General features: G+C 44.1%; 1 long non-coding RNA gene across 1 annotated transcript in view; it reads right to left on the bottom strand.

Annotated features, from left to right (window-relative positions):
* The window catches only part of LOC129639382 (uncharacterized), a 202,360-nt gene that overhangs the window by 17,850 nt on the left and 158,846 nt on the right, over nt 1-25,664 (bottom strand). The window contains exon 3 of the long non-coding RNA XR_008708372.1: nt 16,972-17,066. This is a non-coding gene — a long non-coding RNA (uncharacterized LOC129639382). The remainder of the gene's footprint in view (nt 1-16,971; nt 17,067-25,664) is intronic.

Here is a 25,664-nt window from a genome sequence, read left to right on the forward strand (position 1 = left end):
TAGCCCACCAGTCTCCTCTGTCTGTGGGATTTCCTAGGGAAGAAAATGGGAGTTGGTTGCCATTCCCTTCTCCGGGGGATCTTTCTGACCCAGGGATCAAACCCAGGTCTCTCGCATTGTGGGCAGATGCTTTACCATCTGAGCCACAAGGGAAGCCCAACTGGTCATTGTCAGACTGCAAAAAAATAATAATAGTAATAACAGAGAGAGAGAGGAAGACAGACAATGTCTCTCAATGAACTTTCTCTTTCAAGAATAAAAAAAGATATACAACATGTTTGATAATCTCCTGGTTATTTAAATAGACATCATCCAGCTTCATAAATGTTACTCATGCCCAGCTACAAAGCTCAGATGTTCTTTAACTTCAAGATCAAAAGAAATACATTTTCTGAGATCACTGTCCTGAGTGGAGATGAACCAAGCTTCCTATATGGTTCTTCCTTTTAGGGACACTGCTCTGTGAACAGAATAAAGCTTAGGACGTGACGAACGACAAAGATATTCACTGAGAGCAGAGGTGTAGTTGTGAATGAAAGGGGATAATGATTTCCTATATAAGTAAAATCGTTTCCTCTCAAATAAACAATCATTCAGATAATTCAATTTTAAGTGCCTTGTGGGAGGTTATACGGGTGGTGGAGACAAGGATTGACATTTTCTGACAGATCAGATGTATGTTTCAGTATTATACGTTTTGTAGCTGATGCTTATGAAGATGTTTTTGACTTTTTAGACTGTGAAAAGGGCTGGAGAAGACTCTTGAGAGTCCCTTGGACTGCAAGGAGATCAAACCAGTCCATCCTAAAGGCATTCAGTCCCGAGTGTTCATTGGAAGGACTGATGCTGATGCTGAAGCTCCAATACTTTGGCCATCTGCTGCGAAAGAGCCAACTAACTGGAAAAGACCCTGATGCTGGGAAAGACTGAGGGCAGGAGAAGGGGATAACAGAAGATGAGATAGTTGGATGGCATCACCGACTCAATGGATATGAGTTTGAGCAACCTCCGGGAGTTGGTGAAGGACAGGGAGGCCTGGCGTGCTGCGGTCCATGGGGTCGCAGAGAGTCGGACATGACTTAGTGACTGAACACACAATTATTTCAGTACTGATGAGCGAAACAAAACTGAACTGATAATGATGGTAACAGCTTTAAACTCAGCCTTCTCTCTTGTCCACGTTTATGTATCACATAGATCAAAAGAAAACTTCCAGATAGAAGCAGAGGAACAAAATGATCGAGAAATCCATCAATAGAAACTAACCCACCACTAAAGTAACACACAACTAAATGAACCCACAACTAACAACACGTTAAAGCTGTTAAAGCCGTTCTGGTAACTGTATTCTGCATGTGTGACAAGGGAAGTACTCATGCTGAAGATATATTAATAGCTCCAGTCGTATTTATGGGCGTGGACAAGGTTCAAGATGAGAATAGAGGAGCTTAGGCAAACAGGAGATCAGACAATGCAGAAGACAAGCTGAGAGACCTTGATGGTGTACCAATGAACACGGCACAGAATGAAACACAGATAGAAGAAAATACATCGTAAAAGGAAAAAAAGAACCTCCGTGAGCACTCTAATATGTGTAGCACTGGACTCACCAATTTTTATATAGACTTCCAATTAAGCCTCATTATATTACTATCTGAAGGGGCTTCCTTGGGGCTCAGTGCTTAAAAAAGAAAAAATCCGCCTGCCACGCAGGAGATGCAAGTTTTGATTCCTCGGTCGGGAAGATCCCCTGGAGGAGAGAATGGCAACCCACTCCAGGATTCTTGCCTGGAGAATCCCAAGGACGGAGGAGCCTGGTGGGCTATAGCCCAACAGGGTCATCAGTAAATGGGGTCGCAAAGAGACATGACTGAGCAACTGAGCAAACGCATAGCATTACTGTCTAAAATCCCGAAACCTCTAGTTGAGAGCCTCTAGAGAGAACTAGATTTATATCAGAATCACAGAGGTGAGTTGTGGGAACCAGGTGATGCTAAAATCTAGCTACTTTGTGTACACACTTTTCACCCATCTTACTACTAGTAAGGATAGAGATAGTGCAACTCTATCCTTGCCTTGGGAGGTGGTGTTGTGTCTAAATTTTGGACCTCTGGGCAGGCTATCTTTTGCAAGATCAGTTTCCCTACTTTAGGATAAAAGTTTCACCTCTGGGCTGCTTCTTGAGTTATGACTTATCCATAAGCTTTAAATTCCACAAGCATTTACCCCTCCACTAATGAGTTACTCTTTATCTATTTTGATCCCTATGGATCTATGCTTTCCTTATCTCCACAATCTTATTACTGGAGTCAAGAAAGTCTGTTGATAAATAAGCAGTTTCATCTATGATGAATATCCAGAAGTTGCAGACTTTCCTGAAGTAGCTTTCTAAACAAAAATATATAGCTGCTACATTTTATAAGTAACATCTGTTTTAAAGAACAGGCTTTTATTAGCATTATAAATGAGCACCTTAAATAAATACAGAAATATCAGGTCCTAATCAGTGATTTTCTTATCCAGACTGGGTGCACAGTCTCTCAGTCGTGTCCGACTCTTTGCGACCCCATGGACTGCAGCCCGACAGGCTCCTCCGTCCATGGGATTCTCCAGGCAAGAATACTGGAGTGGGTTGCCAGGCCCTCCTCCAGGGGATCTTCCTGACACAGGGATCCAATCAGAGTCTCTTACGCCTCCTGCAATATCAGGTTAGTTCTTCACCACTAGCACCACCAGGGATCAGATCAGATCAGATCAGGTCAGTCGCTAAGTCATGTCTGACTCCTTGCGACCCCATGAATCGCAGCACGCCAGGCCTCCCTGTCCATCACCAACTCCCGGAGTTCACTGAGAGCCGCTCCTAATTCTATCTATTGCTAATATTGTGTTCTGGAATTGATACCCAAAGGGAGAAGTTCTTTGATTATTTTCCCATCTATGGACCATTCTTCCTTGAAATACGTTTACCCTGTCAGAAAGCTTATAGTGTCTTTTCCTTTAAAGTTGTTATTAAGAAGAAAAATCACTGGGATAGATGGATGCCTTTCATTTCCCAGGCTCACTGTAAAATCTAAAAGCCCCTTTCTCTGGCACAGTTGGCTCTATTATTCCTAAAGGTCACTGTCCTTCTTTCTGTTATTATCACGTTGAGTTTCCAAATCCCCTGGAGAACAGGGGTCCCCATCGTCTGGGATCTAAGGCCTGATAACCTGAGGTGGAGCTGATGTAATAATAGAAATGAAGTGAATAATACACGCAATGCTATTCAATCATCCCCAAGCTACCCCTCCCACCCGGGTCCATGGAAAAATTGTCTTCCGTGAAACTGGTCCCTGATGCCAAAAAGGTCGGGGACCACAGCTCTATAACACTTCTCCAATTCCGTCTTGCTCATCCATTTCATCTCTTCGCTTTTCAAAAATGTGAATTATAGGATCATTTCCATATTTCACCTTCCAATTCACCTTTTTAAGTAGCCAGCATCCACTTTCCTGCTCTAATTGTAATTTTAATATTCAGACACCATCTCCATTTAATCATTTCTTAATTTTGTGTGTGTGTGTGTGTGTGTGCGTGCTAAATCTCTTCTATTCTGTCCAACTCTTTGCGACCCTGTGGACTGTAGCTCACCAGATTCCTCTGTCCATAATCTCCATTTAATCTTGATGTATGATCTCTCTCTTCCATGACTGCTCTTGATCCCTAATCCTTCAAATCCTAATAACAATACTCTTGAGTAGATTTCTCATGGACGCTTAAATGTTGGCACGGTCCCTGTTTTGTTAGCTTATCACGAAGGATGGTGGTTTATGTTCCGTCTTATCTTCCCTCTGTTTTGGGAGTTGAGTGTTGACACACCTCAGTTGAGACTCCCTTGGACAGCAAGGAGATCAAAAAAGTCCATCCTAAAGGAAATCGATGCTGAATATTCATTAGAAGGACTGATGCTGAAGCTGAAGCTCCAATCCTTTGATCCCCTGGTATGAAGAGGTGAGTCACTGGAAAAGACCCTGATGCTGGAAAGACTGAGAGCAGGAGAGAACAAGGCAACATCCCTTTGGTGAAAATAAGTCACTAATCTGAAAAGACCCTGATGCTGGGAAAGATTGAGGGTGGGAGGAGAAGGGGACGACAGAGGATGAGATGGTTGGATGGCATCACCGACTCAATGGACATGAGTTTGAGTAAAACTTGGGAGATAGTGAAGGACAGGGGGAAGCCTGGTGTGCTGCAGTCCATGGGGTCACAAAGAGTTGGACAGAGCTGAGCGAATGAACAACAAACCACGTCAGCTGGTTCCCAATTTAAGTAATTCAGTTTTTATAGGAAATGGAGAGAAAAGGGCAGATCAGACTTTCTGCAGCTTCACTTTTCTCTACAGACGAAGCCCTGGGGGCATGCAGGAATACGAACTTGGGGTCAGCTGTTGACGAAGGAAGCCTCTCTGGGGAGGACTGTTTGCTTGCTTGCTCATTTGGTGTGGCTGTTGGGATCAGGGTGAATCTGAGACCACCATCTCTAAGTGACACAGCACGTTTCCAAGGAGCCTTCCCAGGTGGCCCTAGTGGTATAAAGAACTCACCTGCCAATAGAGGAGACGAAAGAGACACGGGTTCGATCCCTGGGTTGGGAAGATCCCTGGGAGGAAGGCATGGCAACCCACGCCAGTGTTTTTCCCTGGAGAATCCCATGCACAGAGGAATCTGGTGGGCTACAGTCCATGGGGTCGCACAGAGTCAGACACAACTTAGCTATTGCAAGGACTTTGCCAGCCTCCTAACAGATACAGACTGGACACACACTTCGAGACAAGGACTACGTTCTCCAGTCTGTTTCTTTCCTCTCCTCTCAAAGAGCCCACAGATGGGCAATGATTCTCCCCTGTATTGTTCCCCTCATCCTCATCTGGATTCTAGCTGTCTACTCTTGAATTACAAAGGGTGCTTCCAGTGTGAAGCACTCTTCTACCTCTGAACTGCCCTTGGATGGAACTACCTGACCTTATCTGTATTTCGAAGGACAGAGAAACCTGGTGTGCTGCAGTCCATGGGGTCCCAAAGAGATGGACATGACTGAGTGACTGAACAACCACAATCTGTATTTTGTATCTGGGAAGCACCAACTGCAACCATTCTTTCATCACATATGCCTTGGTCATTTTCATTGGATTTGGAATAGAAGAAGTTAAATTGAAGTGCTCACGTTATCTTGAGCTGAAAATCTCTCTTGTCCAGTCATTGTTTAATCTGGGCTAATCAACTCTCATTCCTTTAATCTACCTGCACGTCATTTATCCCTTTCATCTTCTTTAAAAGTCTCCACTAAGCCATGTCTAATGTCATTAATGCTCTTTTAAATAAAGTCATACACAATGGATGGAGTTCGGTAAATATGAAATATCACCCAGAATGCAACTGTACATCCATCCAACAATCACAAAGTCTTTATCTCACAACCTGTCTTACTTACAGTGGGTTTCCCTGGTGGTTCACTGGTAAAGAATCTGCCTGCAATGCAGTAGACCCCCGGTTCGACTCCTGGGTCAGGAAGATCCCCTGGGGAAGGGAGAGGCTACCTACCGCAGAATTCTTGGGCTTCCCTGGAGGCTCAGATGGTGAAGAATCTGGCTGCAATGCTGGAGACCTGGGTTTGATCCCCTGGAGGAGCGCATGGCAACCCACTCCAGTATTCTGGCCTGGAGAATTCTATGGACAGAGGAGCCTGGTTAGCTGCAGTCCATTGGGTTGCAAAGAGTCGGACATGACCGGGTGACCAAGCACACAGCACATATGTACAGTATGGAGCAGAGGTTCAAAGCTTTGCTATTGTCAGTGTGACTTGGGTCTTGCAGAAGGACAGCTGCTATGTCCTCCACGTTTGTTGTCCTTCATTGTTCAGCCACTAAGTGACTAGGTCACATCAAAACGTACAACTTTTTTATGAGACCCCATGGACTGTAGCCCGCCAGGCCCCCCTCTGTCCATGGGATTCTCCAGGCAAGAATACTGGAGTGGGTAGCCTTTCCCTTCTCCAGGGGATCTTCCCAACCCAGCGATCAAACCGAGGTCTCCCACATTGCAGCCAGATTCTTTACCAGCTGAGCCACCAGGGAAGCCCACTGTATATAATACTGAAGTGAAGTCGCTCAGTCGTGTCCGACTCTTTGCGACCCCGTGGACTGTAGCCCACCAGGCTCCTCCGTCCATGGGATTTTCCAGGCAAGAGTACCGGAGTGGGTTGCTATTTCCTTCTCCAGGGGATCTTCCCGATCCAGGGATTGAATCCGGGTCTCCGGCAGGGCAAGCAGATGCTTTACGGGCTGAGCCACCAGGGATACAGGTTGTGAAATAAAGTCCTTGTGACAGTTGGATGGACATGCAGTTGCATTCTGCGTAACATTCTTTCATATTTACATAACTCCACTCAGCGTGTATAATGAGGGAAGGCCAGCGAAGACCCAGAGAAACAAACAAACAAGAAACACAAAACACACTCACACGCAAACAACTGGATATAGTCCACGAAATTCAAGGCATCTCCAAAAACTCAGAGCAGAAATGAAAAGGCATAGGGCAGCTCCTGGGACTGGATGTAGCCGGAGATGAAGAGGCAATTAACACGTCCATATCGCCGCTGGGAAAAACTAGATTCAATGCTCGGTCCTTTGTCCGGACAGTATTTGGAGTCCCAGGGAAGAATTCACCTGGTCTAGTCCTGGTCACTGCTCAGTCCTTACCAAGGGGCAGAAAGGCCATTTGGTACTCAGAGTCCGGGAGTCCTGGTCACTGCTCAGTCCTTAACAAGGGGCAGAAAGGCCATTTGGTACTCAGAGCCTGGGCTTCCCTGCTGGCTCAGAGGGTAAAGAATCCGCCTGCCAAGCAGGAGACTCAGGTTCAATCCCTGTGATGTGAAGATCCCCTGGAGGAGGACATGGCCACCCCACTCCAGTATTCTTGCCTGGAGAATCCCACGGACAGAGGAGCCTGGCGGACTACACTCCAAGGGGTCGCCAAGAGTCGGACACACTTGAGTGATGAAACAGCAGTAGCAAGGGACAGCCCCACCAACCCTACACACAGTCTAGTAGGTGAGGATCCTCCCTGAGAAAGTTACAATGCACTTCCCCAAGAAACAGACATGGATAGTTGGTGGCAGAAAGTGAAAGAAAAGAGCAGCTCCTGTTTCTCAGTCAGCTCATCTTCGTCCATCTGCTGGCCGATAGCCAGGATTCCTACGGTGGATGCAGATTCCATCTTCAGAACTGGAAGAGTTTTCCCTCTGCCCCGTTCCCTGGTCCTGCCTCTGTATTTTATCCTCCATTAGGCTGGGCATCACATATTATTACTTCTTTGGCCACAGGCTCTGTGAGCAGCAAGGACCCAGCTGAGTCAGCAGGCGGTTCAGGTGGGAGAGGTGCTCTGAAGCAAATCCCTGGCCATTAATTTCTGGTTTCTGATGACTGCTCTTTGCTTCCACGATGCGGAAATGGTGCCGTATTTTAGTTACAGCTCTTTGAAGAAATCTTAGCTGTTCTTTTCGTTGTTGCAGCCCGCCAGTGGCTCTTTTAAAGAGCCCATGTGTTATAGAGAACAAAAACAAGACAATACCAGAGTTTTAAATAACTGTTAACGAAGAAATCTGCCATCTGGAGGAATACGGTTGTCATTTATTGATTTCTGCTTCTATAGGTAGGGCTAGCTAGCTAAAGAGGCATGTTAGGCCTCCTGTAATAAATCCATATATGGTATCTCAGATACATGAAGAATTGTGTATAGATCCTGCAAGCTGACCCAACATGTGACATGGGCGTTATGAAATGCCAGTGTCTTGGACTCTCAATGTTGCATCTGATTATCCTTTTGGTAAACGTCACATGGTCCACTTCCCTACAACCGTCAGTCAGTTTAGTCCAGTTCAGTCCAGTTCTTTGCAACCCCATGGACTGCAGCATGCCAGGCCTCCCTGTTCATCACCATCTCCTGAAGCTTGCTCAAACTCATGTCCATCCAGTTGGTGATGCCATCCAACCATCTCATCCTCTGTCGTCCCTTTCTCCTCCAGCCTTCTATCTTTCCCAGTAGCAGGGTGTTTTCCTATGAGTCGGTTCTTTGCATCAGCTGGCCAAAGTACTGGAGTTTCAGTTTCAGCATCAGTCCTTCCAATGAACACTCAGGACTGATTTCCTTTAGGATGGACTAGTAGGATCTCCTTGCAGTCCAAGGGACCATAAATGAGTCCAAATGTCCAAACAGCAAGTAATTCATAGACACCCCCTTTTCCACTCATATTAGACTAGAAAACAAAATAGGGATCACCTGAGATTGTCTGTAAAACAGTAGAAAGTAGGTATTTGGGGCTTAGTGGACCACAGAATCTCTATGAAATTAGCCATAAAGATAGATGAAGGAATGAGTGAGATTGCATTTCATTACAATGTTATTTATGAATAACATCTGCAAAGAGTCGGACATGACTGAGTGATTGAACAACAACAATTATTTACATAAACAGGTAACAGACCAGAGTTGGCCCAGGGGTGATAGCTTACACACCTATGGCCTCAAATTCTGCCTGCCACACCAGTACATTGAGTTCTGATCAACCCAACAATGACAGCGAAAATACTTGCTATCTTTTTAATCATTTATTCAATCTTAATATTATGTATCTATTTACTACATATATATAGGAGGTTTCCGTGGTGGTTCAGCTGGTAAAGAATCTGCTTGCAATGCAGGAGACCTGGGTTTGATCCCTGGGCTGGGAAGATCCCCTGGAGGACGGAATGGCGACCCACTCCAATATTCTGGTATGTATATACATATATATGTATATATTCTACAGAGGTAGTAATATCCATCACAACACAATTAAGATAGGTATCTCTATTTTACAAACCAAGAAGGGAGCTTAGGGGCCTAATCTGGTCAGTATCTCCAAAATGTCCAAACAGACATTTGGATTTGGTAGTTAGAGCAGTTTTAGTCAGGATGGGTTGGGTTATGCTGCAGTGATAAGCAACCCTCAAACCTCAGGACTGCAAACCAACAAGAATCTGTTTCTTCCTTAAGGAGAGTCCAGTCACTTCTCCAGGTCAATTGCCCGCCGTGTAGCTATCCACTCTGGTCTGCTTGCAACGTCTATCAGGTCTGAACTGACACATTCTCTTGTGTTCCCTATAATAACAGAAGTCTAGACAAGTACTTTCTCACTCCAGCACATGTACAGATCACCTAGGATCTTATTCAAGTGAAGCTCCAGATACAAGAATTTTGGGAGTGGGGTCTTAGATCTGAATTTCCATCACTCCATAGTGATGCTGGTGTCTGGTGACCACATTCCAAGTGGTACGAGATACCCTGGCAAGAAAATGATTCTATATAGAAAGAGAGATATCTGGTCAACGTTCTATTGGCCCAAACAAGGCAGAGTGCTCTGCATAACTCGAGGAAAATACAGAAGTGGTCTTGATTGCTTTCGTAGTGTATACAGGAAGCACATCTCTTAGGATGTAGTTGGAATACCTACTCAGTCCATGCTTGGTTGCCTTCAAAGTCTTTACCCAGGTCCCTGTGTTACCCTACTTATCCTGCTGACAGTCAATCAGTTCTGACTCCCATCCTGTCAGCCTAGAATCCATCTCGCCCTGAGAGTCTTCATCCCTGAGCCTACGACTTTATCTCCCATCCCCTTGTTCTGCAAAATGTGAAGCCTGAACCAGGAGCGTAAGCATCATGGGGAGTTTGCTAGAAATACAGAATATCAGAAGCACTCCAGACCAACTGAGTAAGAATCCGCATTTTAACAAGATCCTCAGGTGACATGCATGCACATTAACAGATGCAGCTCACCCTCCAGAGACATTACTTTGCCAACAAAGGTCTGTCTATTCAAAGCTATGGTTTTTCCAATAGCCATGCACAGATATGAGAACTGGACCATAAACAAGGCTGAGCAGCGAAGACTTGATGCTTTCAAACTATGGTATTGGAGAAGACTCTTGAGAGTCTCCTGGACTCCAAGGAGATCAAACCAGTCAATCCTAAAGGAAATAAACTCTAAATATTCATTGGAAGGACTGATGCTGAAGCTCCAATAATTTGGGCACCTGATGAGAAGAGCTGACTCATTAGAAAAGACCCTGATGCTAGGAAAGATTGAAGGCAGGAGGAGAAGGGGACGACAGAGGATGAGATGGTTGGATGGCATCACCAACTGGCTGGACATGAGTTTGAGCAAGCTTCAGGAGTTGGTGATGGACAGGGAGGCCTGGTGAGCTGCAGTTCACGGAGAATCGCAAATAGTCTGACATGACTTAGTGACTGGACAACAAGAACAATCAGTGTCAGATGATTTTAAATTCTTCCAAATTTTAGCTATCTTTTTATCTACGAAAGAGGGAGGGGTGGGATATATTCTGATAGACTTGAGTTAAATTGAAAAAACCGTTTTCATCAGCACAAAAGCTTTGACTGGAACATTTATACCCTTACCATTGCCTTAAGGAAGAGGAATTTCCAAGAGAGTCGAGAGTGCTTTTTAGCACATTCCAAAAGAAAAATTCTAAAACCTCAGAAGGCATGTAACTGTCAGTTTTTTGCTACAATCCTTGAATGAGCAAAAACTTCCATTTCAGAATGTTCACTGTTAATGAGCAGGAAATATCTGATTTTCCCACGTTGACTCTACATCCTGCAGCTGCGCTGAGCTCATGGATTGTTGTCCCCGTTTCTGTGCAGAACCTGGAAGGTTTTTGACTTGCCAGGGCAACCTTTGCCCTTTTTAATCCCGCATCTTTGTCTTATTGCACCTTCCCCTACAAAGACATCTGCCTGATTGATTCATTATTTAAAATAAAGAAATCCCAGCAACGGGCTGAAGGAGATGAACACAACCCTGAAGGATTGGATGGCTGAGACCTCCAAGCCCTTGGCTAGGATGCTCAAATAGTGATTCAGAGCTGGGAGAAGTGCTCTTGCCTGGCAGGCGGGCTGATTCCCCACCAGCTGGCAGTGATGGGCTTTTTATTCACGTTACAGGATCAGAAACAGAGAGCGTACTCAGAGAGCGCCACAGGGCAAGGAGAAGGCAAAAAACACTCCAGCACCCTTGGCAGGCTCATCTGTTCACCAAGTCCCTTGGTAAAATGAGCCAATTTTCTTCCAGGTCTGGCTACTCACAGCCTGGCTTCTTCCTCTCTGGCAGTCATGAGTGTTTTAACCAGAAGCACGGATGGAATGGAATGCCTGAACAGGCCTGCAGAGCTCCCCAGAGCAGGCTCCGCCCCCTCATGAATGTTTAAATGGGCGCCTCGGAACCTTGACTTTCAAATTCCCAGGGGCTAAGATATTACAAGTCCCCCTGCCTGATACAAGGGGCTAGGAGATGAAAACAAAGATAATGTTCCCAGCGTGGGAAGAAATATTATCCTGAATAATTTATAGAGAGCTATCCTATCAACTCACAGTAAATGGAATTCAGGATAGCCCATCTCCTGGCCTATTGTTGATTTTTCCCCAAAGGAAGGTTGTAATTTTGCTTTTTTTTTTTTTCAGGTTGAAAAATCGATGCTGAATTTAAGTCACTCCTCTGTGCTAACTCAAAAAAAAAAAAAAAAATCACTGTTTATAGTAAGAAATCAACACAAATCAAATTTTCAAAAAGTACTAATACATCTGGTCAACACTAACCCAGATGAACTCATGCATTCCATTTCTCTCAACACTATCAAGGTATAATTGACAAATAAAACTGGAAGATACTTCTTAAAAAGCACAGTGTAATGATATGCCACACGTATATCTTAAGAAAGGATGCTCCCGCATCCATCACAAAACACGCTAACCTTTTTAATTTTTTTGTGAACAACATTCAAGTTCTACTCATCGTTTCAAGTTTCATTTGCACAGCACAGTGGAGTCAACTACAGTTCCCATGTTATATACTGACTGCTGCTGGTGTACTAAGCCATGTCCGACTTCTCTGTGACCCCGCAAGCCGTAGCCCACCAGGCTGCCCTGTCCATGGGATTCTCCAGGCAAGGATCCTGGGGTGGGTTGCCATTTCCTTCTCCAGGGGATCATCCCAACCCAGGGATTGAACCCAGTTCTCCTGCATTGTAGACAGATTCTTTACCATCTGAGCCACCAGGGAGGCCCAAAGTTCCGATCACACACCATAATTAGAAGATGACTAATTGATGCTTTCAAACTGTGGTGTTGGAGAAGACTCTTGAGAGTCCCTTGGACTGCAAGGAGATCCAGCCAGTCCATCCTAAAGGAAATCAGTCCTGATTGTTCATTGGAAGCACTGATGCTGAAGCTGAAGCTCCAATCCTTTGGCCACCTGATGTGAACAGCTGACTCACTGGAAAAGACCCTGATGCTGGGAAAGATTGAAGGCGGGAGGAGAAGGGGACGACAGAGGATGAGATGGTTGGATGGCATCACCGACTCGATGGACGTGAGTTTGAGAAAACTCTGGGAGTTAGTGAAGCCTGCGGGCTGTAGTCCGTGGGGTCGCAAAGAGTTTGACGTGACTGAGTGACTCAAGAACAACAAAAATTTCTATACCTCGTGCTGTGTGTATAGTATATGTCCCATTGATCGTAGCATAATACTAAATACACAACATTCTAACTGATGGTTGAATCTCTTCTAAACACTATCTCTAGGAGTTAAGATAAATGTGGAAATACCAACGTGGCTTGATTAGCTACATTCCCAGGAGAGATAATGAGCATTACTAATTTTATTTTTAAGTGCACAGGAAATGTATTGCTCCTCCAGAGAGCCCCAATAAGCTGATTCCATCTGCCGATGGCAGAGAAAGCAGTGCTCCCTCCCCAGGCTTACTGCACGTCTTGTTGACATCTCAATCTAACCCGCCATGCTGACTTAAAACAGACATCATGTGTCTATGGCCCCAGGCCAAATCTTGCCTGCTGCTTGCTTGTATACAGTACAAGAGCTGTGAATGTTTGTTTGTTTGTTTTAAGTTTTGTTGTTGTTGTTGCTGTTTTTGCATTTCCAAGTGTTTGGGAACAATCAAAAAGAATAATATTTTGTAACACATGAGGATTCTGTGAAATTCCAATTTCAGTGTCCATAAATGCAACCAGACTGAAATATAGCCATCGGCATTTCTGCACTGTCTCTGGCTCCTTCTGGACAAGAAAGCTAAAGATGTTTACTATCTGATGTTTGGCAGAAGAAAAGATCCAAGGCTTGCTCCCCCTAAGAAACAGAAGCAACATCCCGTGGGAGATGTGTGAAATACTGAATCCTGGGCCAGATCCCAGAAATGATTTAGAATGTCTGATTTAAGGAAATCCTCAGGTGACTCATGCAGACGTGAAAATTTGACAAGTCCACCCTAAAGAGAATGGATATCATAGACATTTTTCAAGAGCTCAGTTCAGTTGCTCAGTTGCATCTGACTCTTTGTGACCCCATGGACCGAAGCACGCCAGGCTTCCCTGTCTATCACCAACTCCCAGAGTTTATCCAAACTCATGTCCATGGAGTCAGTGATGCCATCCAACCATCTCATCCTCTGTTGTCCCTTTGTCTCTCGCCCTCAATCTTTCCCAGCATCAGGGTCTTTTGAAGTGAGTCAGCTCTTCGCAACAGGTGGCCAAAGTATTGGAGTTTCAGCTTCAGCATTAGTCCTTCCAATGAATATTCAGCACTGATTTTCTTTGAGGATGGACTGGTTGAATCTCCTTGCAGTCAAGAAAAGGACGTCAATTTGAAGCAATGCAAACAAATTGATTCATAACTCACAAGAGTCAAGGGTAGTTTAGTTGAAAATAAATACTAAATGATGAGACATTAACTTTTATGGGGGAAAAAACATCTGAGGAAATTTTAGATTTAACTCTGAACAACTCTAAAATGGAGAGAACAAATGTAAGCCTAGTTTTCTAAAAAAGGACACTTGCTTACTCATAGTTTTTTTTTTCTTTTTAAATTGATCTAAACTGTTCCTTGCAGTAAAGATGTGACTAATTAACCATCAGAGCCATGTAAACAATTTCACCTGTGCAATAGGAATGATTTATAGGTGAATATATGCTCTAAGGTTATGAGCCAACAAAAAGGACTTTCATAGCTCACAAAGCATTATAACCCATGAGATCATTCTAACCCATCAGTCAATAGCCATTTACCCAAATAAACTGTCGAGCCTTTCCCCTTGACACTTCAGCCGGTTATTTCACGACCACGGGACAAGGACCTCTTACAGATCCCCCTGGGACTCTACCCTCAGGAGGAGAGCAGCGTAGATGCTTAACAGACTGCTTTTCTTACATTGAAACCCTTGTTTCTTTTGACGGGGACCCAGGTTATTCTTAAGATTTTCTCCTCTGGTCATTAATCGCAGAGGAAGAATTGACAAGAACAGGACTGTAACTTCTCCTGCAATAATTGTGAACGCAGTCCCTAAACAAGGCTGGTATTCAGCCCAGGTTGTCAAGGGTGACTGCCAAAGATGATCCATTGCCAGACTCACACCCATATGTATGTTTTCAGTTTCTACCTTAGGTGAGCAACTCCAAGAGGCCTAACTTTAAAACACTGGAGAGGAAAAACCTTTGGAAAAAATGACAAGAGTACTGGAGTGGGGTGCCATTATACTCCAATATAATTTCCTTAAAAAGGATGACATTTGGTGATAAAGCAGGCATATTCACCCATCAAGGCCATTCACTCAGCACTCATGAAATTGATTTGCATAGAAATCGGTTGTCACAGGCTATTGACAAACTTGATCAGTCATCCACACCTTTTCTTCACTTCTGACAGTGTGATCCACACCCACATGAGGATTTCGGATTCCTTTTATCAGTCCTGATGGCCCATCAGCTTGGGTCTAGATGATACGGCCTCATTCACAATGTTACGTCACAGTGAGTTTCCCCTTTAACCATCCCACCCGTCCTGTTAGGAGCATGTCCGTCATTCCACTTCTGACTTAACGCCGAGCCCTACCTCATTTCACTGGGGGTGACCTGGAGACAATCACACTGCCCATCACCGCAGCCTCTTTCCCACATGAAACGCAACCTACAGTGTGATGGAAATCATCAGGGCTTCTACCAAGTCCTTGGTTGGAAGAACTGGTATGACTAAGTGTACCGATTTCCACTTCCAACCTTCACAGGTATGAATCAAATTCCTACAATAAATACAAGTTCTATAATAGTAACAGTATTCTGCATAGGAACCCCCTCAATGATTAAAAAAAAAAATACAAACAGGAAAGGGACACTCCACTATTTTCAACCAGACTGAAAATCAATGTGAACGAAGAGTAAAATAAAATCAGGTCAGACAGGATTAGAGACAATGCCCCAAAAGGAATGAAGGCCTCTGAAAGATGTCAGCACCAGTGATTGGCTGACTTTTTCATTTGGGTACCACTCCTGGGCTCCCTGGTGGTTCAGATGGTAAAGAGTCTGCCTGCAATGCGGGAGACCCAGGTTCCATCCCTGGGTCAGGAAGATACCCTGGAGAAGGCAATGGCAACCCACTCCAGTACTCTTGCCTGGAAAATTCCATGGACAGAGGAGCCTGGTAGGCTACAGTCCATGGGGTCGCAAAGAGACGGACACCACTGAGCAACTTCACTTTCACCACTCCTGGGATGAATTCACTCCAGCCCTTTTTGTGCTCTGTTTAATATCCACACTCACTAAAGACAGACTCCAGCTTCAGTAACTTCAGTTACATATTTACTCCTTCACGATGCCATGAAGGTTAAGAGGGCTTGTCTAAAACCCATCCTTCCCAAAAAGAAAAAGGCCAGGATGCTACTTTTAAGACAACAACATATGAATGGATGACAGGTGATCAAAATAGAAACAGGCCATGAAACTTCTTGCCTCTCTGGTATCCAGAAAACCCAGCTCTTCACAGACTCATTTACAAAACTGTCCACCACCTAACATGTAGTAGTCATTCCAGGTACAACAAGACTTGCTCCCTAACAGGAGACAACACAGCCTCGCCACCTGGACAACCGTCCTGGGATGCCCCTGTGGTCTCTGGCTTTATCTAGACTCCACAGTGATGTTTAACAACGTAGACAGTGAGACATTAACCACCAGAGCCAACGCGGCCGACCACCTGAGGACAAGGAAGTGAGGTACTTAATTAAAACATGCACAGCAAGTCGTGTACGAGACATGGAACCTACAGGGGGCGTATCGTATTTTCCACCTGTATCTTTTCTTACCTGTTCAAGTCCTCATGACGGTTCTCGGCAGCACTTGGATTCACGAGGGCTCCTTGCTTCGTGGAATGGAGCCACCGAAAGCCTCTTGAGCCCTGCAGGGCTACCTAGGCAGGGGGACATTGTATTCATTCATCCTGACCAGCCTGCATGATGTCCAAGGGAGAGGTCCCAGAGATCCCACTGGGCTCTTCCCAGCGGCGTTATATGAGAATCCCACGTCCCCAGAAGCATCCAACTCAGTGCCCCCATACAGCATTCTAAACACCCAAAACAGAGACAGTCGGCCCCCTATAGGTAAGCACAGAAGCTTCATCTTCACAATATTGCTGTTTAAAGTGTGTTTAGCCCGGGGAGACATTTCATCCCTGGCTAGTTCAATGTGCCAGTCAGACAAGCTCAGAGCCAACTAGGGGAGAAACAGACATTTTCTGAATAGGTCTTGAGAGATGCTCAAGAGTAAAGAGAAAAAGAGAGAGACAGAAACGCTGATAAATAAAAGCATATACTAGTCCGATGTTGATCAAGGTGGGGAAAATACTTGGTTACAAATATCTGAAGCATATGCAAAATGTTCTGTGTTCTCATCTAAAACTTTGCAGTTCCTTCTTATCTTAATTTTTGTGTATCTGTCATTTCAGTTTACATTTCATCTAGCTTTGTGTGTACTATGTGGTAGAAACTTTACTCTGTACAAAAATGTCTGCGACTTCTTTGTCTAAGACGCTTTCTCACCTTTTTTGAAGGCAGATTCTCCGGGGATGTAGCTTTTCACGGGACACTTTGAAGCGGAGTTGTTCCTTTGTATTGGGACTTTCCTAGAAAGTCTTCTATGGAAGAAAAAAACATATTTTTTATTTTATTAATCAGTTTTTAAATTGAAGCATAGTTAAATTGAAATGTGGTGTTAGTTTCCAGTGTATAGCAAAGTGATTCACTTACGTGTGTGTGTGTATTCTTTTTCAGAATCTATTCCACTATAGGCTATTATAAGATACTGAATACATTTCCCTGATCTATAGAGTATTTTTCCTTGTTGTTTACTGACTTTATATATTAATGTGTATATGTTAAACCCAAATCCTAAATTTAATACCTCTTACCTTGCCCTTTGGTAACCATAAGTTTGTTTCCTATGTCTGTGAGTCTATTTCTGCTTTGTAAATAAGTTCATTTGTATCCTTCCTTTTATGCACACATAAACGGTATCGTAGGATATCTGTGGTTCTCGGTGTGACGTACTTCACACAGCATGACAATCTCTAGGTCCACCTACATTGCTGCAAATGGCATTATTTCATGTTTTTTCGTAGCTAAGTAATATTCCGTTGTGTTTATGGGAACCGTCTATTTTTTCTTTTTTCTGGCCTTGCTATGAATCATTCAAGACTTAACCTGTGCCCGCTGCAGTGGAAGCACAGAGTCTTAACCACTGGAAGGGTTAGACTCGGGCGCGTAGGCTCTGCTGGTTAATGTCTCACTGTCTACGTTGTCGAACATCACTGTGGAGTCTAGATAAAGCCAGAGACCACAGGGGCATCCTGGGACGGTTGGCCACGTGGCGAGGCTGTGTTGTCTCCTTTTAGGGAGCAAGCCTTGTTGTACCTGGAAGGGTTGTAACCAGGGACGTCCCTTACGACATCTTGTTTATCAGTTCATCTATAGATGGACATTTAGCTTGCTTCCATGTCCTGGCTATTGTAAACAGTGCAGCAGTGAACACGGGAGTACATGCATCTTTTTGAGTTAGAGTATTTCCCTGACACATGTCCAGAAGTGGGATTGTATGACCATATGAGCAACTTCACTTGCACTTTTCACTTTCATGCACTGGAGAAGGAAATGGCAAGCCACTCCAGCGTTCTTGCCTGGAGAATCCCAGGGACGGGGGAGCCTGGTGGGCTGCTGTCTATGGAGTGGCACAGAGTCGGACACGACTGAAGCGACTTAGCAGCAGCAGCATGCTAACTCTGTTTCTAGTTTTTTTTTTGAGTAACCTGTGTACTTTTCTCTTTCGTAGCTGCAGTAATTCACATGCCTACCAACAATACTAGAGGGTTCCTTTTTCTCCACAGTCTACAGCATTTATAAAATAATGCATCTTTAGGTGATAAATATAGTTGTAGGATAAAATAAATAATTAACAGTAATAAATATACCAAAGCAGTTACACTACCAAAGCAAAAGTATCTGTGCTGAGTTTGTTATGATTATTTTGGCAATGCTCTATGACTAAGAAAGAAAAGATGAGCAATTAAACTAATGAAAAATTTATAATAAAAGAGACCATAAACCTATGGATTTATACGTGATTATTGCAGTGAGTGATATAAAAAGTACAATAAGACAAAACCAATTACCTATTTATTACAGGAGAGATGTGCTGAGGAGGAAAAATAATATTTGTGATTTGCAAGGCTCATAAACCACCAGACATTACTGATTCATATGTACGGGCTTCGAGTTAGTTGAGGTAACCTACCAAAAATGCTCCCCGGGGAAACTGAGAATTCTTCCTGTCTGATTTATCGCCCAAACACTCTTTATTTTACAGCAGCGTTTACAGTTTACTGATCAGCTAGTCAACAGGTTCATCCATTTGGGGACAGCATTCTATTTATGAATAAACCATAAAAAAAAATCATACAATTAATAAAAAGAACAATAGCAAGGAAAACTGGAGCACAAAATTGAGGTAATAAATTAAGCCACGTTTTTCTTTTGATGTGTGTTTTTATGACCCTGACTGTGTTTTACGTTCCAGAACTGTAACTTTCTGCTGTAGATGAAATGATTCTCCAGTTGATATTGACCCACTGCACACCAAAAAAGTTGAGAAATAACATCAGGAATCCTGAATAACAGGATTCAGCCCCTAAAGGTGATAAGCCCTTCTCTGAAACATTAATTCACTGTTTGCTTTTCATCTGTGGCAGGTCACATTATCACACACAGCATCAGCTTCATCAAAGACCTACATATTCAATCCCCAATTTCTCCTATAATCCCCTTGCAGACAAGAATTCTACCAACTTATTTTAGAGACAACTAATACAACATCTCAGAGATGGGGACAAAATTACTTGAGAAAGTTTCTGATTCATTTCTCAAGTAATTTTGCCAAATTATTTGAATGATCCTAATTCATCGTCTAGGGCTTCCCCCGTAGCTCAGCTGCCTGCAGATACAGGAGACCCAGGTTTGATCCCTGGGTTGGGAAGATCCCCTGGAGAAGGAAATGGCAACCCACTCCAGTGTTCGCATTTGGAGAATCCCACCAACAGAGGAGCCTGGCGGCTTACAGTCCATGGGGTCACAAACAGTAGGATCTGACTCAGTGAGTAAACAGTAACAACATCAAACTTTTCTCTCCTGTAACTTTTAGATCATTCTTTCTACGGACACACACTGACTTCTGTATCATGAGTTAGCTTCTTTGCCATTGATCACCAGAGGAATGATGTTGGTGGAATGCAGAAGGTGCATTGGTTCATATAAATTGTATTCCGGATTTTAATGTTTCATATCAGAGAGTCACAGCCGTGGAATACAAAGGACACGAACGTAGCTGCAATCATCAACCGCACAGGAGAAAAGAGAAGTGTACTCTATTTCTATCACCCCACCTTCTCTTTCTGGCCCATGTAGCCAGCCATTCAGTCATCTGGGGTGTGCTGCTGACCTTGTTTCTCCCTGACTTCTGTACATTTTTCTTTGTCTTCTGAAACCTGGGGTACATCCCCCTGCCAGCAAGCTACCATTCTCCAACAGAACATTCCACACACACGCCAGCCTCTGTTTAAAATTAGCACTGTGAGTGTTTTTGATTTGCTAGTGACTTTGATATGACTGTATTTGTTATTATGCAAGTTGCAAAGTTCTAAAGGTTTTGAGCAACATGCTCTCGACTATTTTCCCTGAGCCCTGTTATTTTTAACTGTTTTGCTGATTGCTAAATTTATTTGTCAGGCGTGTCTCTATCACGGAATAGCAAAACAAACAAAAGCAAAACTCAAATATAAAAACCCTGCATTCACCCTTGGAGGATCCATAAGCTCAGATATATCTTCCTGTAATAAAAAGAACAAAATCTTCATTTCACCCCATCTCTCCCTGGAACTACAAATCTCTGGCTATCCATCACTTCACAGGGAAATCTCATGAAATATTCATCTCTAATTGCCATCTCCCCTTCACAATTCCCAAGGCTGGTTTTCATCTCCTCCACTGCCCTAAAACATCTCCCACACTGTTTACCAGTAAGGTCTTTGCAACTAAATATAACAGACACACAAAAAAACAGGCACAGTCCACAGGCCCCTGGACCAGGAGGGATGGATGGATAGATTGTGGTGCCTTCATAATACAACAGAATTAAATCAGAAGGTGAAAATGATATATGTGAGAGTGTGGACCAGTCTCAAATTAATGATGCTCAGTGGGAAAGCCACCTTCAAAGACTAAATCCAGGGACTCCCCTGGTGGTCTGGCGGTTCAGAAATGACCTTGCAATGCAGGGAGCAGGGGTTCCACCCCTCGTCACAGAACTAAGATCTTACAAGCAACTATGAGGAAAGACTCCTGAGTGACAGGTCGAAGGTCCCCAGGGCCACAACTAAGACTCAGTGTTGTTGCCGTTGCTCAGTCGCTCAGTCGTGTCTGTCTCTTTGTGACCCCGTGGACTGCAGCACGCCAGGCTTCCCTGTCCATCACCAACTCCCGGAGCTTGCTCAAACTCATGCCCATTGAGTCAGGGATGCCATCCAACCATCCCATGCTCTGCATGAGCCATACAAATAAAACTAAATATTAAAGAAAAGGCTCAATCCTGTGCAATTGTGTTTTACAGGACATTCCAGCCAAGACAAAACTATAGAAGCAGCCCTGGGAGAGTTGAGGGGCTGCTCAAAGGGGCATTTTGAACGGGCGAGGCAGGAGAGGTAAAGGAATCGTCATATATCCTGAAGCCGAGATCTGTACACTTGCGTATGTTTGCCAGTAACATAAATCTGAACCTGCAAAAGGTCTTTTACTGTATGCAAATTGCACCATTAAAAAAACCAATGAGTAAACCGGATATGTTTTGGTCCTCGGTGGATTTGACGCAGTTACTGCACAGGACGCAGGTTTTCCTTCCGCTCTGGTTTGTGTCTCCTCTATTTCTCCCTTCTGTCCTGATGGTTCCAATCTGGTCTCTCCCGGATGTCTCTTCCATACACTCCCCCGCCACCGCCCCCCACCGGCATCCAGCCGTCCAAATGCTCCAAAATGCCCCAGTTTCCACACCATTATGTTCTGACCATCTTCAGATTCCACTTCCTATTCACCAGTTGATTCCACCTACGAGTTGATGACTCGCCAGTTTTCCCAGACATGTCATCTGTCCTAGAAACCCACCTATGAACTCATCTTTGGACATCCCAGGCTTCCCTGGTGGCTTAGACGGTAAAGAATCTGTCCGCAATGCAGGAGACCTGGGTTCGATCCTTGGGTTTGGAAGATGCCCAGGAGAAGGGCATGGCAACCCACTCCAGTATTCCTGCCTGGAGAATCGCATGGACAGAGGAGCCTGGTGGGTTAAATTCCACAGGGCAGCAAAGAGTTGCATAGGACTGAGCAAATAACACTATCATTTGGACATCTCACCCACAGCTGTCCTGTGAGCTGGAAACATCCTCCTTGCCCCATCCTCTGATTGCTTGCATGCTCAGTCATGTCTGACCCCATGGACGGTAGCCCACCAGGCTCCTCTGTCCACAGGATTCTCCAGGCAAGAACAGTGGAGTGGGTTGCCATGCCTTTTTCCAGGAAATCTTCCCAACACAGGGATAGAATCCATGTCTCCTGCATTGCAGGCAGATTCTTTGCCATTGGAGCCACTAGGGAAGCCCCCTGGATTGGCAGAAAGCATCCCAATTTCACCCAGAATGGAGAGGAGCTCAGACTTCCTTCCCTGACTCCTCCCTTCTCCATCTCCATGGCATCCTCCACACTTCTGGATAAATGGTCAGCCAGGATCGACCCCACTTTCTACTCCTGGGACCAGCCTTCGCACCTGCTCACGCCTCTCTGTGTAGTTCCCTTGCCTCACTTCACCCCCATCCTTATCTCTGGAATCCCTGTGCTAATTTCCATCCCTCCTCTCCCTGCCTGCGACCGTGCCCTTTCCAAGCAGCCTCTTATTGTTTGGATTAACAAACACAGGGTCCCTTGGCTGTCTCAGCCCTTGACGCTTGGTTTCCAGGGCCTCCCAATCCAGTCAACAGAGGCTGAACTCCTAGCAAGTACTTCAACCAGAAGATGTTCAAGGAGACAGCCCTTAAAATACATTGAGTTAAAAAAAAAAAAGAGAGAATCATTTACTGTCTATTAAGTGCTAGAGACGGAATCTACAAAGATGAATCATATACTGGGCTGTCCTCAAGGAAACAGGGACGTGAATACACTCAATAAAAGGGTTCTTCACCCCCGACCACCAGGCCTCAAAGGCACCCTTTCCTACACTGGCAAAGTTGGAAATAAATGGGTTGATAAAGAGAGTGTGTCTCATCAGGAAGTGGTTTGCTTATCTCTTTTGTTGATTTTTTCCCCCAAGGAAGGCTGTAATTTTGCTTTTTTTCAGGTTGAAAAATCGATGCTGAATTTAAGTCGCTCCTCTGTGCTAACTCAAAAAAATAGAAGGAAATCACTGTTTATAGTAAGAAATCAACACAAATCAAATTTTCAAGAAGTACTAATACATCTGGTCAACACTAACCCAGATGGACTCATGCATTCCATTTCTCTCAGCACTATCAAGGTGTAATTGACAAATAAAACTGGAAGACACTTCTTAAAAATCAGAGTGTAATGATATGAGACACGTGTATCTTAAGAAAGTGAGAGAATCATTTCCTAGGCAGGTTGATAAGACGTCTAGGGGTCCCCAAGGAGAGAGGGGTCTGGAATTCTCAAGGAGGAAGAAAGGACAAACTTTTTTTTCTTTCTCTACATTCCTTAAGATTATCTAACAATAATGTATCCTGCCTGAGGACAGTCTCTGGATTAACCCTTCTGGCTAATTCTGTTATCTTAAAATGTAAATTATGGAAGAAGGTCTGGTGAGGTCTTTACAACCTCCAGACATTCTTTGGATTCATTGGAGAGTATATAACTTCATTGCTAACACTAGCAAGGGGTTCTGATGCCTGTGTCAGAAGCTTTCTCTATCTCCTTTATACTTTAATAAAACTTTATTACACAAAAGCTCTGAGCAATCAAGCCTCGTCTCTGGTCTCAGATTGAATTCTTCTCCTCCGGGGGCCAAGAATCCTGGTGTCTTCGCGTGATTCAACAACAACCTTTCAAAAAGATGCTCCTACATCCCTCACAAAAAAGCCATGTCCGACTCTCTGTGACCCCTTGGGCTGTAGCCCACCAGGATCCTCTGTCCGTGGGATTCTCCAGGCAAGAGTACTGGAGTTGGTTGCCATTTCCTCCTCCAGGGGATCTTCCCGACCCAGGGATGGAACCCGCCTCTCGTATGTCTCCTACATCAGCAGGCAGGTTCTTTACCACTAGCGCCACCTGGGAAGCTCCACCATTATCTTCAAACTTTATAGCAAAAGAAACTGAGTAATCCAAATATTTCAGTCACTTGCCTCCGATCATACGTTTAGTAAGGGCAGAACTCACCTTAGTGAACAGGCAGTCTGATTCTCCACAGTTTATTGGTAATCATGGCTAATACCTTCAAAAACTGGTCAAAATGAAAAAAGAAAATGCAATTTTCATATTTAATGCTAAGAATCTTCTAATTGCAAAAAAAGACAAAGAGTAAAAGTTTCTTAAAATCACAGACCAAAGGGGTATGTGAAGGGAGAAACAGTTCTGTAAAGGGCAATCTTAAAAAATTTTCAAAAAAAGACATCTCTGTGGTGCTTACTGAATATAGTGAGAACAGGACAGGCACACAAGGGTTCCAAATCTTTGGCCCATCAATCTGTCCCTTGGATGGAGACCTCCTGACTTAGAATGGAGAGAACTCACGCATAATGACTCCAAAGCTTGGAAATCATATTTCAAGGACTCACTCCATTTTTAAACTAAGCGTGCATAAAATATAGCCACTTCTATTTCCAAAAGTATTTCACTTTGACAGACTTGGCAAAGTATGCGCTGTATGAGGTTGTTTGTCAAAAACTCACAAACTGTATCCTAATAATCTTTTTTTTTTTTTTAATTCCGTTAAACCAGAGGAAATATGCAGCACCATATATCTGAGAAAGTTAAATAAGTACCGTCTGTTGTTGTTTTTTTTTTCCCCCATAAGAGAGAGAGCAAAAAGAAGTAAGAATGCTGTATCTTACACCAAGTACTATTTAAATTACCTTTTGACACGTAATATACAACAGACCAGAGGCCAGAAGATAATTCTGTGGCTTCAGCTTGCAGAGAATCTCATACCAAGCATGGAATGACCTTGGACAACTGAATCCAATCCCCCACCCATCCAAGATATGCAGAAGACACTTGAGAGTCCCTTGGACAGCAAGGAGATCAAAACAGTCCATCCTAAGGGAAATCACCCCTGAATATTCATTGGAAGGACTAACGCTGAAGCTGAAGCCCCAATACTTTGGCCCCCTGATGCGAAGAGCTGACTCAACAGAAAAGACCCTGATGCTGGGAAAGACTGAAGGCAGGAAGAGAAGGGGATGACAGAGGATGAGATGGTTGGAAGGCATCACCAACTCAATGGACATGAGTTTGAACAAACTCCAGGAGATGGTGAAGGACATGGAAGCCTGGCATGCTGCAGTCCATGGGGTCACAAAGAAGAGGACATGACTGAGCGACTGAACAACAACAAAAACATTTTTTCACGTGGGACATCTTTAAAGTCTTTACTGATTTTGTTACAATATTGCTTCTGTCCTACATTTTGATTTTTTTGGTCATGAGGCAGGTGGAATCTCAGCTCCCCAACCAGGGATAGGACCCCCACGCCCTGGATTGGAAGATGGACTCCCAACCACTGAACCACCAGGGAAGTCCCTGAATCCAGTTTCTTGAGTTGAGAACAGGCGGAGGAAAATCACTGCAGACACTTCAGGAGGGACTGTGTCTAACCGAGCAGGACCCTGTGGGGCTTCCCCAGGACAGACTGCCCCCCATTGTAGAAAACCTTTCTGCTTCTAGACTGCAGAAAAACTCCCACTTCTAGACTGTAGAAAAAATTTCACCTTCCAGGCCTTCCCTGAGCTCCAAAGAATACATTTAACCACAGAAGTGAGAAAAAGCAAAAAAGCACAGGAAAAGTCAAGCAAGATAAAACGATAATACTTTAGCCATTAGACAAAGTCAGGTGACGTGAACGTGGGTGAAAGGGTTATTTGCTTAGTCGTGTCTGACTCTTCGCGGCCCCATGGACTGTAGCCCACCAGGCT

The sequence above is a fragment of the Bubalus kerabau genome, chromosome X (genome assembly GCF_029407905.1).
Source record: "Bubalus kerabau isolate K-KA32 ecotype Philippines breed swamp buffalo chromosome X, PCC_UOA_SB_1v2, whole genome shotgun sequence".
Classification (NCBI taxonomy): Eukaryota; Metazoa; Chordata; class Mammalia; order Artiodactyla; family Bovidae; genus Bubalus; species Bubalus kerabau.